This window comes from Culex quinquefasciatus, chromosome 3 (assembly GCF_015732765.1).
Source record: "Culex quinquefasciatus strain JHB chromosome 3, VPISU_Cqui_1.0_pri_paternal, whole genome shotgun sequence".
Classification (NCBI taxonomy): domain Eukaryota; kingdom Metazoa; phylum Arthropoda; class Insecta; order Diptera; family Culicidae; genus Culex; species Culex quinquefasciatus.
In genome coordinates, this window is record NC_051863.1 from 128283460 (window position 1) to 128301927 (window position 18468).

Sequence of the window (18468 nt, forward strand, 5' to 3'; positions counted from 1 at the left end):
CAAATCGGGCGTCTAATTTTACATAAAAGTCCCTTTGACACCAAATTTCTATCTCATCACCGTTTCAGGCTGCAAATTATTGAAAAACACCTCTTTTTCGCATGTTCAAAAATGGAAGGGGTCGTACCGCCCCTCCGTCACGAGATATCAAAAAACGGACCTCGGATTCGTGATCAGGGACAAAAGTTACCCCTTAGGACAAAGTTTCACGCAAATCGAAGAGGGGTCGGGGCAACTTTTCCCGATTTCGTGTGAGTTGGTAGAGAATTACCCCTCTACGTTTGTGTTAAAAATTTAACATGTTTTGTATGTAAAATAATTAAAAACTTAAAATATTCTTTTTCAGACCAAAATTGAGCATGTTTACAAAAGCTGGTAATTTTTGTTTACAAAATATTTGAAAAATGGTTCAAGCTGCAGTAGGTTAACTACAACTATACTACATGTACGAAAAACCAAACCAATTCATTAAATTTGAGGTTGATTCCAGTGACTGTAAAAGTGCAGGGTTCAAGTCTCCCTAAACGCCTTTAAACAATTGATTGTAAAAAAAGTTAGAAGATAAAATTAACTTCAAATGCGTAAGCGTTATGCAGTTCATAAGTTTATCAAATAGTTTATGTATAATTTTTTTTTGATTAATTTTTAAGAGTTTTCTATAAATCTCAAAATAAAAAAAAGATCTTTTGAAGGTGTTTTGAAGCACTTTTTAAATAAATGTGTGTAATTCAATCCGAACATTTTTTTTATTCTTTGTTTTCTACAATGAGTTTGAGTGAATTTCGCACAACTTTCTAAAACAAACCTATTTTTTACCCACTCGCAGGCGCAGGCTAGGAATCAAGTGTTCTCCTTGATCCCCGGTCTCCCCACTCTCCCCTTTTCTTTCAACTGTTCTCGTATTGTTCCAAAAGATTTCACTTAATTAAATCCCAAAACCTCAACCAAACCACATAAAAGCAAACTTACCGCTTGTACTAACTCGTGCCGTGCCCTCCAGAACCGTCCACGCCAAGACAAATCGTTGACAGAAGGTGTAAGAAGTTTGTGCTCCGGTGCTGCTCAGCCAACTCCAACAACTCGCATTACAACTCAATAACACGTGTGCGTTCGTGCGCCAAAACACCCGCCACAAAACTGCCCCGTCAAAACATACACGTCAATCGTCGCGGTCGTCTGATTCGCTCACTGATTTGCGATCGCCATAAATTCAATTCGAGAAAAATGTGAAATTATTTGCACACACTGCGGTGGTGGCCTTCCGATTATTGGCAAATGAAAATAATTCCGCGGCCAATCTCGAAGGTGTCACGCCAAATTTAGAACACACTCATTGCTTGTTTCTTGTTCAAGTGAGGTTATTAACGCAGAGTTGATTTATTGTTTTTGTCACGTGAGACATTTCGATTCGGTTGGTGCTCCACAGAGTTGGGTCCAGAAAAGCCATGTTGGATTCATTTGCATTTTCATGAAAATTGAGTTGAACAATTCTGTTTTCTTTCTAATTATGCTGAAGATATTTTTAAGGAATTTATTTGAATTAAATTCTAATTCAAGTCGGCTCACTAAAGTTGCTCCCTCACTGACTCATCACGGCGACGGAATCGTCCTCTTCCGGCACCACTAAATCCATCATCGAGGCAGATCTCTTCAGCGGCCATTTTCCAGCACAAGATCGTATCAATAAACCATCCATCGCACTTCACTTTTTTCCCATAAACTCAACGCGAACACTCAATCGCGAGTGTAGTTATTTCACGATCGTTGCTCCTCACTCACTCGAAAACTCAGCCAGGAAGAAGCCGTCGGATCTTGTTTTCACTTTTTATTTACGCTTGTTTCTCAGATTTCAAACCGTCGTCGCCCGAACCAATCGAGCTCGATTTTTATGTGTCGTTGGGGGGGAAGCCGGTTCAAGCCGGAGCGTCACTTCTTCGCCACATGATCAACCACAGCCAGCATTCATCACGGATCGTAACGATAGTCTAATGGGAGTTTCATTAACATCGCACTCACTGATGGTGATCTTCAGGCCGTAAACACTGCCAAACAAACATCGAGAGCATAACTTTTCTTTTCATTTGTTCATGCGAGTTGGCTGAGAACAGATGGAAAAAAATGTGACAAAAAGGGTGAACGTGCAGGGTGGTCTTTGAGGGATAAAAGTTAGATTTTTGATTAAAAAAAAAACTTTATCTTGAGTTTAGAGCATAACAAGAAATTGCCGTAAAGTGGAAGTATCTCAAGCGAAGAAAAAGCAATTCAAGATGGAGCTCAATCCGGAGGAAATCAGGGCCAGGTGGCTGCGGAAGCTGGAAACCAGTTCAACGGTGACGGAGGCAGGCGGTGGCTACTTGGCGGCCACATTCGGCAGCGCATGTTTACGGAGCGGGTTGGATGATCCCAGGATTAGGGTGAGAGCGTTCTAGTTTTGTCCTTATCTTTGTACTGCATTTCAATTTTAATTATATTTAACAACCAATTCCCACTACTTCATTCGTCGGTGGAGTATCCCATAAATCCCTTCCCCCTTCCAAATCCGAATATCTTGGAGGTCGTCTAAGTTCTTAGGCATCTCTATAGGGTATCCAATCATCACATCCCTCCCCCGCTTCCCCCGTTGATTGTGAGGAGTCGACCAAAAGGACAAATGAGTGGTAATGTGTCATTCGGCGTTTACTACATTGTAACGTTTACTGGCCCAGATCGCATAAATATCTCATATGCTTTTTTATCTTTTGGGGGTGCATAAAATAAAATAATATAAAAAAATAAGTCTAAATAGGAACAGCAGCTTTTAGACCACTCAATAGCTTGAAATTTACACCCAAGCACTAATCCACCCCGGAATTCGAACTGACAACCTTTGGATTGTGGGTCCAACTGCCAATCAGCGACTCTACCGAGGCTGGACTGAGCTAACGTCCGCCGGAAGGCGTGTTCAGACAAATCTCGTCTAGAAAAATGGCAACGGGGCCGACTGGGACCGAACCCAGGCCAACTGCGATTAGAGGCAACCACGCTAACCATTACACCACCGACCTCGAACCCGATTTATTAGTGTATTTTTATTTTTAAAATTGGGCGCTTTAAGACTTTTAGCAAATTTATAATTTTGGAACCACAAATCGTTAAATGACATAAAACCTTAGGAACAAAATTATTTTCTTCAATTCATTGATACTTTTAAATTTTCTGTACAGTAATAAATAAAAAAAAACTTTGCAAAATCTAAACTCTAAAATGATTAAGAATGTCAGAAAATCAAGTCTGTACTGTTGTAGCGCAACTGTAACATTATTTTAAGTATTTTGTGGTACTTTTTGCCAACAAAAATTTTAAAGCTGAGCTTGAAATTTTAAATAAAAAATGATTTTTCGCCCTTTGGATCCCTGCTTCCGGGTGCGATAATTTAGTGGTTAGCGTGGTACACTGAAAAAAGCCAATTCTCGAAATCGTGAATTAAATTCACGAATGCGAGAACCACGAAGGAATTTATTCATGAGTATAGTGCATTTGCACCATAAACGTGAATATATTCCTTCGTGGTTCTCGCAATTGATTTTTTTCTCTGTGTAGCCTATCACCCCAGTAAGGCCTGTGTTCAATCCCTGACGGACTCGGTGGCATTTTTCGAGACGAGATTTGCCTGATCACGCCTTCTATCGGATGGGGAAGTAAAACGTCGGTCCATTTGCGTAAAAGAGGCTTCATATTGGCGAACAGTCCACACAGAAAATAATGATGGTAATATTCATCAGGAAATGGCGACAGATTTAGTGTCGAAATAAATGATTAATTTTACTTCAGAAAATGATGAATTTTCATCAGTTTTTGATGAATACTCATCAGATTCACATTTTTACACATTTTTATGTATCATTACTCAAAGAAAGAGGTATTAGGGTACGTTATCCATTAGTGGACCCCTTTCCTATAGTGGACCCTCTGAAGGGTTATTGATGAAAAATTCAATAAAATCACAATTTCAAGCGTCTTTTTGTCTACAAATCTTTTATTTGGCATGTTCAGCCTCATTTAAAACAATGTTGGCTGGCATTGACGTGTCCTTTCATCCAAAATAAGTGTTTTGAGTTCGACATCTGAAATCAGCCATGGCCACTAGCATTTTCACAACAAAACTGCATTTATATTTTATGATTTAATTAACTATCCAATCATTTTTTGACTGATTATTCAACTTCAGCAGGTCGAAAAAATGTAAGTTCAAGTGACTTTACTAAAATAAAACGAAGAACTGCTCATTTTCGAACAAAAATTAGGGGGGTCCAATATAGGACAACGAAAATCCAAACTTTTCCAAAAGTGGACCCCTGTTAATTTACTTACAAAAATAAAGAAAACTGCGTATTTAAGCAAAAGTTTCTCTTAAACATACAAAGAATGCTTGTTGTAATCAACTTAAACGCATATTTTTTTCAATTATGAGTATAAATATACAGCAATTCCATTTGAAAAGAGCCTAAACCGAAAAAAAAGTTCTCCGATCGGGCTCAAAATTTTTCTGGGGGTTCCTTGGCCGAAATAATTAGACCCGTATTTTTTTGTTTGGCCATTAGGGTGGCCTACATCGTGCTAGGGAGGTTCGAAAAATGGCAATTTTCGTCATTTTTCGCAAAAACCACTTTTTTCTAAAAATCATATCTCCGCGCCATTTCATCCGATTTTAGCTGTCTTAGACGCAAAAGAAAGATGAGTTTGGCTATTTGGGAAAAATAAAAAAAAGTTCCAAAAATCTAGCTTAACTATTGAAAAAGTCGTATGAAAACTTAAAATGGCTTTTTGACCGTGTCTGGACCAAAGAGCCTATGTCTGAAAATATTTTTATCGGATTCCTCGGAAAATTTCACATAACATATCAAAAAATTGGCGATGTCGAACCGTACGTTTCCGAGATATGATTTTTTGAAAAAAAACTGCGTTTTTCGACGCGCCACGCGCAACAACGGGAAAATGACGAAATCGGCAAAAAATCAACTTTTTCCACTAAAACTGCGATAACTTTAAAAATAAAAGCGATGGTCCAGACACGGTCAAAACGCCATTTTAAGTTTTAATACGAATTTTTCAATAGTTAAGCTAGATTTTTGGAACTTTTTACTATTTTTCCCAAATAGCCAAACTCATTACCTTTCTTTTGCATCTAAGACAGCTAAAATCGGATGAAATGGCGCGGAGATATGATTTTTAGAAAAAAGTGGTTTTTGCGAAAAATGACGAAAATTGCCATTTTTCGAACCTCCCTAGCACGATGTAGCCCTAGTAACATTTTAGGTTTTAAGTAGGCCATAAAAGCCTATTTAGGCCGTATGAGGGTATTCAGAACCATGATAAAACCTGTAAGTTTAAAAATGTTACTAGGGAGGTCACCCTAATGGCCAAACAAAAAAATATGGGTCTAATTATTTTGGCCAAGGAACCCCCAGAAAAATTTTGAGCCCGATCGGAGAACTTTTTTTTCGGTTTAGGCTCTTTTCAAATGGAATTGCTGTATAGCTGTATTTATGTTAAAAGTACCAATATGCTGAAGCCGAAAGAATTTATAATTTATCAAAACTTTAGTTAATGGTACTTAACTAAAGCATCATAGTTTCAGTTTGAAATGATATTTTATAATAATAAATCAATAACAAAACATTATTTTTAGATAAAAATGCTTGGCTTTATCAGCAACTGTAAACAAAACTATTTTTTAGTTTCGGTCAATCATTTATGTTATTAATATGGAAAAAAATGCATCAAAATTACTTTTTTAAACTATTTGTATGATTACAGTGGTTTTCGAAACGTTTTCTCGGATCTTTTTCGGAAATAAATGATTTTGAATGTCTGTTAGGTTTTTTTGTTGTTTAAAGCCAAATTTGTTAACAAAACATATTTGTTCATGATGAAAAGTGAGCAAAATCCAACTTTTATTCATTATATCTATGATTAGACCTACACCATGCATCAAAACATCAAATATCGGTTAAATTTGGTATAAAAATAACAGTTTGCCTATAGTGGACCCGGGTCCACAATCGGATTATGGACCCGGGTCCACTATAGGAAAAGGGGGTCCATAACAGGCAAAAAAAACTTTTTTTTCAAATGGCTATTTTTCTGCTCAAAAACAAAAAACTGATGAAACAAATACTCAAAATTGTTCAAAACACTCCAGATTCCATTATTTTGTACAAAGGGTTATGAAAAAGTGCTTAAAATATAGAAAATTTGTGAAATATGTGCTTCGGCTCTACTAGCGGGTCCACTAATGGTTAAATACCCTATTCAACCTACCAAATTTTCAACATTCCAAAATTCAACTTTTTTTCTGTGCAGACCCGTTTACCCGAAGACCTTAGAGAAAAAATACATTGGATAATCGAATCTTCGGATAATCAAATAAAAATAAAAAAGTTTTTCGATGTCTTATATTTTGATTTCTAATAAAAAATCGATAAAACGTAATTTTCATCGAAATAATACAAAAATATTTTAAAATGCCGTTTTTGTTTCTCAACTGTAAAAAATGGGAACGCTTCATTTAATCGAATATTTTATGTATTTTTCGAATCTGTAGCAACTTACGTACCGCAAAATGTTTTAATTTTTCGCAAAAAAATATGGTCAAAGTTTTGATTTTTTGATAGTTGATGAATGTACGACAACTTTTGTAATTTACAACGCATATTACAACCCTTTTTCATTTCGTATTGATACTGTGGTTTGTAATTTAAATTTGTTTTATAATTTGGGTCGGATTCGGGTTTGACAGCAGCTGATGTTATTGCTATTTACAGGAACTTTTCATCTCAAATCTTTTTTCCGGAATAAATTTATTCACGTTTATTAAGACCGATGTGATAATTTAAACAACATTTGTGGCAGGAGGAGTGGCAGTGCGTGGCCGAATGGTTACGCTGTCCGCTTTGTAAGCGGATGATTCTGGGTTCGATTCCCATCTGCTGTAACCTTCCATCGGATGAGGAAGTAAAATGTCGGTCCCGGCCTTGGTTGTTAGGCCGTTAAGTCATTCCAGGTGTAGGAGTCGTCTCCATGCCATAAGTACAAACAACACACCAAACCAAACCTACTCCGGTGGAATCACTGGCGGCGGTTGGACTCGCAATCCAAAGGTCGTCAGTTCAAACACTGGGGTGGAAGGTTCCTTGGAGTAAAAAGAGGTTTGGGTGCTCTCCCCATTCAAGCCTTCGGACTCCTAGGTTCGAGCAGAAACTTGCAATAGAGACCACAAAAGACCCGGGGGTCGTTAATGTGGATGGTTTGATTTTTTTTTTTGTGGCAGGAGAGATGGTTACAAGTTTTACGAATGTATTTGCCATAAATCCAGTGTTGGAAACTTGATTCAATAATTTCAAATAAACATAAAAAATCAATATTTCAAGTAAAACCATGACAGCTGTCAAAGTTCAATTTCCTTTTGAGGTTAGGCTTCAAGATTTTCTGCTTTACTCTTCTCATTTGTGCAACATAGATCACAAACATCTGGGGCTATTCGGGACACAAAATGTGAATTGTGACAGTTGTTTTAGCCATGTTATTGCACGAATATTATTTTTTCCAGCAATATAAAAACTGTTCGAATTAAATTCATAATAGACAAATAATTTACAAATATTATACCATTGGGTGATATTGGTTTTGGGGGGTGAGATTGGGTCATACAAAAATGCTGAAATTTGAATGACCCTATCTCACCCCCAGACCCAATGTAACCCCTGATGACAGTATAAAATTAACAGTTGATTGCAAATGAATTTGGACTTATTTAATGTGCAATCCCTCCCAGCTTCGAATGTGGCTAATAAAAATCAGAAGCTCTTTTTCCAGAAATATCAAAATTTTCATGCAACCAGATGAAAACAATACAAAATCATTTTACTGTTTTGATTTTCTTTTTGATTATTTTTGGGCCTGTTTTAAAATATTTTTATATTTTTTTTTTATATATTTTATACTTTTAGATTCTAATGTAGATCGACGCAAGGCTTCATCCATAAAGTGCGTTACGCTAAAATCGGCCAAAATTGACTCCCTCTCCCCCCTTTGTCACGCTTTTCTTATACCTTTACCATGCAATGTCACACTTGCTCAGACAAAAATATGTTGTCAAAATAAGAAAACTTCCCATAAATTTACTTCAAAAACATTATGTGTTTGGTCTATGTGAGAAAAACAAACAGGTAAAGTGAGGTTTGGTGTGAATCAGTATTTTCCACGTTAAATTTTCTGATCCATCGAGAAAAATATCTTCAAGTTTTGTAAAATGTTATTTCTATATGTGCCATTTGAGTTGTCAAAGATTTCAATTATTTATCATGATCCTTCCTGATACGTGATTTATTATAAATAGTTTGTTTAACTGTTAGGTTAAAAGCACAACTTTGCAGCTATTTTCATCACGTTCATCATTTGCCCAAATTGATTGTACTATAAATCGATACCAGTATTCGTCACGGACCACCCTGGCTTCGGCTTCACAGTATTTTGTCTCCAATTGTTTAGATCTCTTAAAGTTGCATTAATTCGTTATAAATAGTCTCGTTCCGTCGCCAACGAGAATCTTCCACACGACGCTTCTTTTTGCAGTATCCCCTTCTTCGTACACAATGTATAACAAGATTCTGTACAAAACGTTGCCTTCGTGCTATCTTGTCACATGCTTTATCTTACGTTATACCTTTTTTAAGATTTTTTCAATTTAGGCCCAGCTTACAAAATTCACTTGTGCAACTTGACACTCGTCATACGTTTTTCCATAATTCAAAGTGATTTGTGGCTTCTTGCGGCAAGCTATCACGCCACTGACGACGGTTTCTCCCGAAAACGCATTCCAAACTGACACACTTTTCAGTCCCGCGACGAGTCCCATCGGTGCATCATCGCACAAATGTCAACAAAACGCGCGTCACAGTCCCTTTTTTTCGCGCGCGATTTAGCAAACAACGGGAAGAGTAGATGACAACCGATCGCCGCCCGAGACGAGACGTGGCATGTCGCGCCGTTAAATAGGACCAAAACAGACTGAGCAGCGATCGTGGCGGTCCCGATCAACATCCGCAGAACGGCCGAACGGCATCAGAAGAAACTGTCGCGTTTGCCGTCGTCGGCCTCTTCCGAGTTGGTCACGAAAATTACGCGAAAAAAAAATGCTTGATAAACGCTCGTCGAAATCGTAGTCGTTGAAGGATGGAAGGAGGAAAATGTGCGGGAAAAGCAGCATGTTGTGCTTCTTCGTTGAGGTTTTCCAATTTTCCTATCACACGGTAGCGAGTTAAATTTGCAACAAAAAAAAGCGTCCGCGATGATGATCGTGACGGTGAGATTGACTAGAGAGCTGAGCCGGGTGTGTTTTCTTGTTATCAAATTAGGATTTCTGAAAAAAATTTAATGTTAAATTGTCTGCCTTTCTGTTTATTCTTGTTTCTTGTCTGCCTTTCTGTTTCTTCTAGATTATGGTTTCTTGTTTCTTGTTTCTTGTTTCTTGTTTCTTGTTTCTTGTTTCTTGTTTCTTGTTTCTTGTTTCTTGTTTCTTGTTTCTTGTTTCTTGTTTCTTGTTTCTTGTTTCTTGTTTCTTGTTTCTTGTTTCTTGTTTCTTGTTTCTTGTTTCTTGTTTCTTGTTTCTTGTTTCTTGTTTCTTGTTTCTTGTTTCTTGTTTCTTGTTTCTTGTTTCTTGTTTCTTGTTTCTTGTTTCTTGTTTCTTGTTTCTTGTTTCTTGTTTCTTGTTTCTTGTTTCTTGTTTCTTGTTTCTTGTTTCTTGTTTCTTGTTTCTTGTTTCTTGTTTCTTGTTTCTTGTTTCTTGTTTCTTGTTTCTTGTTTCTTGTTTCTTGTTTCTTGTTTCTTGTTTCTTGTTTCTTGTTTCTTGTTTCTTGTTTCTTGTTTCTTGTTTCTTGTTTCTTGTTTCTTGTTTCTTGTTTCTTGTTTCTTGTTTCTTGTTTCTTGTTTCTTGTTTCTTGTTTCTTGTTTCTTGTTTCTTGTTTCTTGTTTCTTGTTTCTTGTTTCTTGTTTCTTGTTTCTTGTTTCTTGTTTCTTGTTTCTTGTTTCTTGTTTCTTGTTTCTTGTTTCTTGTTTCTTGTTTCTTGTTTCTTGTTTCTTGTTTCTTGTTTCTTGTTTCTTGTTTCTTGTTTCTTGTTTCTTGTTTCTTGTTTCTTGTTTCTTGTTTCTTGTTTCTTGTTTCTTGTTTCTTGTTTCTTGTTTCTTGTTTTGCTCATTTGTTGATGTAATGATTGCTTGACAAAATTATCGGCTAATGCCTCTAAGATTACACAATTTCTTCTTCTTTCAACGGTTTTTATCCAACCCGATAATGTCAACCAAAATCGCAAATAAAAGACAGTCGCCTTCGTCCAAGAGCGAGATAGAAAATAAATAAAACATCATCCTGGGCAGAAACATCGCGTTAAACATTTTCGATCAGACCTAATTTCTTATTCGTGCTACTCGATTTTTTCTTTTACACTTCTCGTCGACCAAATATTCGCTGCTTCATGTTTGCCCTTCCGTCAAACGGAAGGAAGCAAGGCAGAGAGCGGGCTAGTTGAACAAGCGTAAGCTTTGTGATCAATCCAACTAAAGTGAAAATATCATTTCTAAATCGGAATTGTTAAATTGTGATTTTTCATAACTTAATTTATTTTTCTTTTTGTTTTTTTTTTTTTTGCCATTGTTACTAAATATCCCATTAAACCCCAAATCTCAATAAATCTAAAATAAGTACCCCCTTCTGATGAGACGGAAAGGTCGATTGCCTCTTCTAACCCTTCTTGCTCAGTCAGCGTCGGTCGTGTCCATTCCGGCCCATTATGAGAATTGATTCACACTCGTAAAGTCGCCGTTTTCAATGCCAAATTTTGAGCATCACCAAAACACACACACACACACAAATCTAGGGGCTAAAAATAACCATTGTCAAATTAGATATATCGCCTGGTGTTAATTTTTGGGTGCAAAAACGTCCGCAAATAAACGCCAGGAGCGGGATCGCTATGAGAAAGTCATGTTATGCTTTTGGGGTGAGAAGTGAGATGAAACAGTTTTCACGGAAATGACCAATTGGGTGCGACACGGTTGGTTCTTCCTGGGTCCGGAAGTTGGCCACGCGATTCGTCTGGTTGGAGCGGAGCTTGTAATTACATGTGTAGAATCTAAATTAGCGCACCACATTACGTCAGATTTGTGTGTCATGGTAAATGACACCTCATTATAGGGCGAAACAGGTAGATTTGATCAGGGAGGAAATGAGGTGTGCGATAATTGAGACGTTTTTCGAGAGATGAGACCGTTTTAGATTCGAATATAGGTTTCGATGAGCCTTAGAAATAATGTTTCAAAATCTATGTTATTGAAACTTGTGGTATTTACAAGCATGGCTCCTCGTTGTCTTATTATCTTGTCGCACTTGCATTTTTGGCCAAATTGAATTAAGAACACCATTTTGTTCAATTCAATAAAACTGAAACAACTCCCTACATTGTTGTCATTCTTTATATGAAATAAGTTTCAATTTTTTCATACTATCTGGCTGTAAGTGCGACAACTGTCCAAAGGGATTTCAGGTCAGAACGCGTTTGACACACGTACGTGCCCGACTACCGTAAACATTTGAAATTATAACTAGGGATTTGCACAACCAAATTCAACTAAACTTCGGGGCTATGCACAGAATGGTCAACCAAACAAAACGTGTTTGTTATTGTTTAAATTGCGCAAAATACAAATACAATTTGAAAACCAAGCAACCATAGAGTTTTGATAAAAAGCAGTTACGAGGGATACCTACCTAGGCACTAGAGTCATGTTTAAAGTGCTAGTAATTGTGGTCAATTGTTTAAATTACAAGGCAATTAAGTGGCCATTACCTGCCATAATTTTCCCTAGATTTAATTTCAACATGTCAGAAATCTGCTTTATCATCAACAATAACACATTGATGTAATTATTTCATTTGTGATAATTAAGCTCAACTAATTCGCATCATTTACAGATAATAATTCAAAGCATGATATCGACAAATTTTAAGATGCATCAAGCTCAACCAATCAATCGAAGCCCACGGAATAATCCGCCATTATTGCCATAAGCCTAAACCCATGCACATTCCTTCAATCAATGTCCACTTAACAACTCACCCCCTCAAATGCAAAGAAATTCACCGAACAAAACCATCCAGGGTGCAATAAAATCCATCTCGTTATAAGTGCCCTAACCCGGAGTGCAATTGTGCGCATATTTATGAATGCAGCGCCAGAAGCCCTAAGAAAGCACTAAACCACTGCTGCTGCTTGACAAATGAGCACTACAATGGCAATTTGTTTTGCTGCGAGACGTACGAGTTTATGATTGCTCACACAATTGTCTGACGGTAGTGGACAGCAATACTATTTTTTATGGCGACTTTACGCGGGCATTATGCAAATCACACACCTCATTCAGGATCAACTGACAAACTCTGGACACTGCTGCATTGGAGTTTTTTTTTTCTGGACCAGAATTGATTTTTTATGAGAAACAATAAAGTACTCAAGCTTTTGAGTTATACTGTAGACGGTGGTGATTTGTACTCGATTCCCCTTTTTTAAGTGTTTCTGAAACAGATAATAACGTAACCTCAACCTACAGTCCAAAGCGCCAGCCTAATCTAATAGTTGGACACACTTCATTATTTGCATTTGAATGATCGGTGGTCCATTTGACGGATTGCGATGTCTTATTATTATCGTGCACAGACCAGGCTTATTTGGTCAGTCACGTCTGCGTTTTGTGTCTGGTGACTATACCAGGAACTTGAAGCTGGTATTAAAATACCGATCCAATGTTGACCTTCCCAACAAGTAAGATTAACTGCCTCCCGGAAATGCAACTGGCCGCACTTTGGCATGTTTTAGCTTTGCTTTTCCTGACTTATTGCTGGAAATAAATTCTTCAGAGAATAGAACTTGTTCATTTGTTTTGAATGTACTTGTCTATAAAAATTTATTAAAAAAATATAAAGCAGAACTTTGTTAGAAATAAATATAAAATCAGTTTTTAAATTAAAAACAAAACATAAACCGCAGCATCTTTGAGTATAAAAATGTAAATCATATAAATAAATATAAATCATTTACCACATAATCAACTCTCACAGCTAATGCCCCAATCCCTTCAATTTTCGTGAAACTGTGCTCTCCCATTTTTGAAGATTTATTCTCAATATTTTTCTAAAATATGAAGATCAAAAGTGCTCCGATTTGGCTTAAATTTGACATGGAAGTTGGAATAATGGGACCCGTTTTTTTGTTTAACGATTAGGGTCGTCCTATCAGAAATAGGGTGGTCAAATGGCGTGTTTTGACAATTTTCGCAATAACAACATTTTTCAAAAGATCATATATCCGGAACAGCCAAACCAAATTTTGCTCGCCACGTGATTACTACAGTCCAGACCCGATTATCCGAAGACTAATATCCGATGTTTCGATTATACCAAGATTTCTATAGGACTTCGAATAATCGAATCATGAACAATCACTACTTCCCTTTTCCTCGACTCTGCGCTCTCACCGCTGAGTCTCTTAATCTCTCCGAAAACTGCAATCAAAACACGCGGGACGGCGATTAGGAGCCGACCACGGATGACGTCCCGTTAAACTGCGTTTGTGAAATTTGTTTTGTAGCGGCTTTTGTGGTTAAACGCTGTTGCGGTACACTCAGAAAAAAGTACTGGCAAAATCCATAAGAACGTCTTATGACCTTTCGACATCAGGATTTTATTCGGATGTCATAAGATTTTCTTATGGCTGGGAGGGGAAATTTGACAAAGCCGTAAATTAAGATTTCCATTGAGTTATCTTATGACATTCATAGATGGAATTGTGTACAGAATATATGGCAATGCTCATGGAGATCATATTAACATACATTGTTATTTATACCCATTTTTTCTTATTTTTAATTGAATGAAAACAAAAGTTAATTTAATTTTTAAACATGTATATTTTTGAATGATCGTAATATAACCAAAACTTTATTTAATTTTTGCTTCGAGGAGATGTTTTCTCCGTTCTTATTCGTGGTCGCTCCACTGTTCCTCCGCTGCTCATCGTCCCGTTGGTTTCCGCTGCCTCCGGTTTAATCGTCTTTTGCTGGTGAGTCGGCATGTTCTGCCGGATGGCCAACATCTTCGGCATGACCGCGTCAATCAAACTTAAACCCTTTCGACCGCTGCTCGGAACTGTCCTCACCGATGCTATTCTCCGGATCCTTCTGGAGGATGCTGAGAAGGGCCGCCGGCGGAACCAACAGCCATGTTACCTAAAATACCAAAACAAAATATTCAACTTCGAACCAAAACCCACGAAACACCCGTCACAGAACTTACCTGAGTCTTAGAGATCGCGGTAAATAAGAAAATTTATTCGTCCGATCAGAAACTCGGCTGCAGCAGCTTTGTGAAGTAGTTACCGGAACGATTTACGGGGCGATTTGGAGTCGCGAGCGTTCAAAATTGTCTGCTTGATCCGTCCTTTCGCCATCTTGAAATGTCTAAAAACTTCACACTAGCATCTTACGCGAAAACCATTGAAAAATTACAGATGAATTCCATAAGAATTCCTTATGAAGTCCATAGTCTATCAACAGTGGACCAAATACATAAGTAAAGTTTAGTTATAACCATATGAATTTATAGTGACGGTCATAAGATTGTCTATGAAAATCGCGAGAGGCTAGTGGATACTCAAATCAGGCAGCACATAAGATGTAGACTTATGAAAAACTTTCATTCTTTTTCCTCAGTGTAGGATGATCGTGAAAGCGAGAATGAGACAGAAAAGGAAAATGTCAATCGCGAGTGTGTAAACACGAAAACGTGTTCGGCTATGTTCGGCACTGAGAGTTTCAATAAGGAGAGAAGAGTTGTTCACTGAGGAAAAAGAATGAAAGTTTTTCATAAGTCTACATCTTATGTGCTGCCTGATTTGAGTATCCACTAGCCTCTCGCGATTTTCATAGACAATCTTATGACCGTCACTATAAATTCATATGGTTATAACTAAACTTTACTTATGTATTTGGTCCACTGTTGATAGACTATGGACTTCATAAGGAATTCTTATGGAATTCATCTGTAATTTTTCAATGGTTTTCGCGTAAGATGCTAGTGTGAAGTTTTTAGACATTTCAAGATGGCGAAAGGACGGATCAAGCAGACAATTTTGAACGCTCGCGACTCCAAATCGCCCCCGTAAATCGTTCCGGTAACTACTTCACAAAGCTGCTGCAGCCGAGTTTCTGATCGGACGAATAAATTTTCTTATTTACCGCGATCTCTAAGACTCAGGTAAGTTCTGTGACGGGTGTTTCGTGGGTTTTGGTTCGAAGTTGAATATTTTGTTTTGGTATTTTAGGTAACATGGCTGTTGGTTCCGCCGGCGGCCCCTTCTCAGCATCCTCCAGAAGGATCCGGAGAATAGCATCGGTGAGGACAGTTCCGAGCAGCGGTCGAAAGGGTTTAAGTTTGATTGACGCGGTCATGCCGAAGATGTTGGCCATCCGGCAGAACATGCCGACTCACCAGCAAAAGACGATTAAACCGGAGGCAGCGGAAACCAACGGGACGATGAGCAGCGGAGGAACAGTGGAGCGACCACGAATAAGAACGGAGAAAACATCTCCTCGAAGCAAAAATTAAATAAAGTTTTGGTTATATTACGATCATTCAAAAATATACATGTTTAAAAATTAAATTAACTTTTGTTTTCATTCAATTAAAAATAAGAAAAAATGGGTATAAATAACAATGTATGTTAATATGATCTCCATGAGCATTGCCATATATTCTGTACACAATTCCATCTATGAATGTCATAAGATAACTCAATGGAAATCTTAATTTACGGCTTTGTCAAATTTCCCCTCCCAGCCATAAGAAAATCTTATGACATCCGAATAAAATCCTGATGTCGAAAGGTCATAAGACGTTCTTATGGATTTTGCCAGTACTTTTTTCTGAGTGTTGTATTTGAGGCATGAATATTCAGGCGGTATTAGGTTTTACGCCGACTCGATTTTTAGGTTAGAAATTTGACAGCTTGGCTGCACTGTTTACATTTTTTGCACGTGTGTCTCAGCGAAAAGCGTGTGCGTGTGCGCTCGTGACGTCACGCTGTTTCTACGTGCGCATAAATTGCGTGTACGTACACAAAAAATATTGAGGATAAATTTTGTCCGCCCAGCAAAATCAGATGGTGCGCTAGTGTGCGTACGCGAAACATCATAAAGCTCTATTGTAGTTGCTGAGAGCTGATATTTTGATAATTTAACAAACCTGACTTCAGCGTAGTTAAAGGGTCATACTCTAGCTCGACAATCAAAAATAAGCCAAAGAATTTTGTTCGTGATTTAATTATCCGAAGATTCCAATTTTCCAAGGCTTTCGGATAATCGAGTCTGAACCTAGGGAGGTGCCACTTTAGGTTTTCGAAACGGATTTGGATCCGCTCCAAAACCTTGAGACCCGATTCCTCCATTTAGCCGAATCTGTGTTATTTCATTCAGTGGTCTGAACTGAACAGAAAACTTTGCTGAATACACTTCCGTAGTAACAGTTCAATAGGGCGAATTCGCGATTGTAAACAATCGCGTCTATCCCCCTTTTACTTATCGTGCACCCAAACGGCGGTCGCATGATTGTGATGCATGGTGGCATGAAAGAATATCAGAATTTGCATGAAAACTGTCCTCATGCATTTTTTGCGATGTAGGGGTATGAAATTTTTGCCCGTTACCGACAATTATCGACATTACCGACGGCTTTTTTGTTGTATTTTACTTAAAAAAAAAACCCTTAACAGAACGAATATTGAACCACCAACTTTTTGATTATTGATCCGACACGCTACCACCACGCCATGGACGCTTGATGATATGTAATTGAAAGAACACCAACATATTCTTCTCTTTGGAGTGTTGCTCGGGGACGGGCCAGCATAGGGGGATGGCGTCGCTATTTTTAGACCACGTTTTCGTTTTCTCATCTAAACCGACTACTTTATCGACTTCATTTTGCTGGGCGAGATAGGACGCCGTCTATTTTTAGACGATGACTCAGCACTTTTCCACTCTTGCACTTAACAAACCAGATGGCAGCACGATGTAACGCCACGTCCCTATTATATGTGTTGATGAGAACTGCAGATCGCTGACATGTTTACACGCGGGCAAAAATGTTCGACAAGCTTGCTACAAAAAATGTTATAAAATGTGACATTTTCTGCAGCAAATCCACTGTTGCAGATTTTGAGATATATTTTTCCTTTGGGTGTGAACTGTCACTTGAGCAAAAGGGATAGACTGCTTGTTTACAATCGCAGATTCGCCCTATTGAACTGCTACTACGGACTTAAAGATCACATCACATCACAAAACTTTATTTGCAGATTTGAAGGTCTCTGAGCCAAATTGCTCCCTCTTTGTCGATGATTTTTCAGGATGTTTTACGTTGGGGAAATATGCGCGTTAAATCGAACAAAGTGGACCGTGATGTAGGGGTAAGCGTGATTGCCTCTCACCAAGTCGGCCTGGGTTCGATCCCAGACGGTCCCGGTGGCAATTTTCGAGATGAGATTTGTCTAATCACGCGTTCCGTCGGACGGGAAGTAAATGTTGGCCCCAGACTAACCTTCAAAAAAAGGTTAGGTCGTTAGCTCAGTCCAGGTATAGGAGTCGTCGTCTCCCTGGGTCCAGCCTCGGTGGAATCGCTGGTAGGCAGTTGGACTCACAAACCAAAGGTCGTCAGTTCGAATCCCGGGGTGGATGTAAGCTAAGGTTTAAAAAGAGGTTTGCAATTGCCTCAACAATCAAGCCTTCAGACACCTAGTTTCGAGTAGGAATCTCGCAATCCAGAACGCCATTGCAATGCTGTAGTGCGAATAATTTGATTTGATTTGATTTTTTGAATCGAACACCTATCATCGCCATATGAAGAGATTGTTGCTCGATTCCCAGTCACGAAATATTCTAGCAGAGCTGGTTCTGCCAGAATCCTGCTAGAACGGTGGAACATTTCTGCTAGAATGCTGTAAGAATATCCAGCTCTGTGAGTACTCTGCTAGAATCCTGCTAGAACGTCGTGACTGGGTTAATGCTCCAAAAACACTGATCAAAAAGAATTTTGATCACATTTTCTAATTCGTGAGATCAATTCTCATGACTCTATTTGCACACACATTCACACGCAAGATGCAGTTTACAGGCGTACAGTTGCTTTCAATCATTAGTTTTGAAAATATCGAGGTATTGAAGGAATTTTTTTTCGCAAAAAAACACTTTTCGTGGGACTGTACATTGGTATTTCTTGAAAATTTAAAATTATAAAGCTGTTTCGTTTTCCCTGAGAACTGCCCAACTCCGCTGTCTGATCGTCCCTGTTGACCATTTAATACAGTGCAGTGTGTATTTTTAGAT

At 38.1% G+C, this 18468-nt stretch overlaps 1 protein-coding gene and 1 long non-coding RNA gene across 2 annotated transcripts in view; one reads left to right on the forward strand and one right to left on the reverse strand.

Moving 5' to 3' along the window:
• Nucleotides 1-18468, forward strand: part of LOC6053219 — a 54758-nt gene that overhangs the window by 27176 nt on the left and 9114 nt on the right. The gene's annotated exons all lie outside the window — the stretch shown is intronic.
• Nucleotides 13984-14797, reverse strand: LOC119770521. Its single transcript, XR_005278869.1, has 2 exons — nucleotides 14384-14797; nucleotides 13984-14316 (listed from the first exon to the last, which is right to left on the reverse strand). It is a non-coding gene; the product is annotated as an uncharacterized LOC119770521 (long non-coding RNA).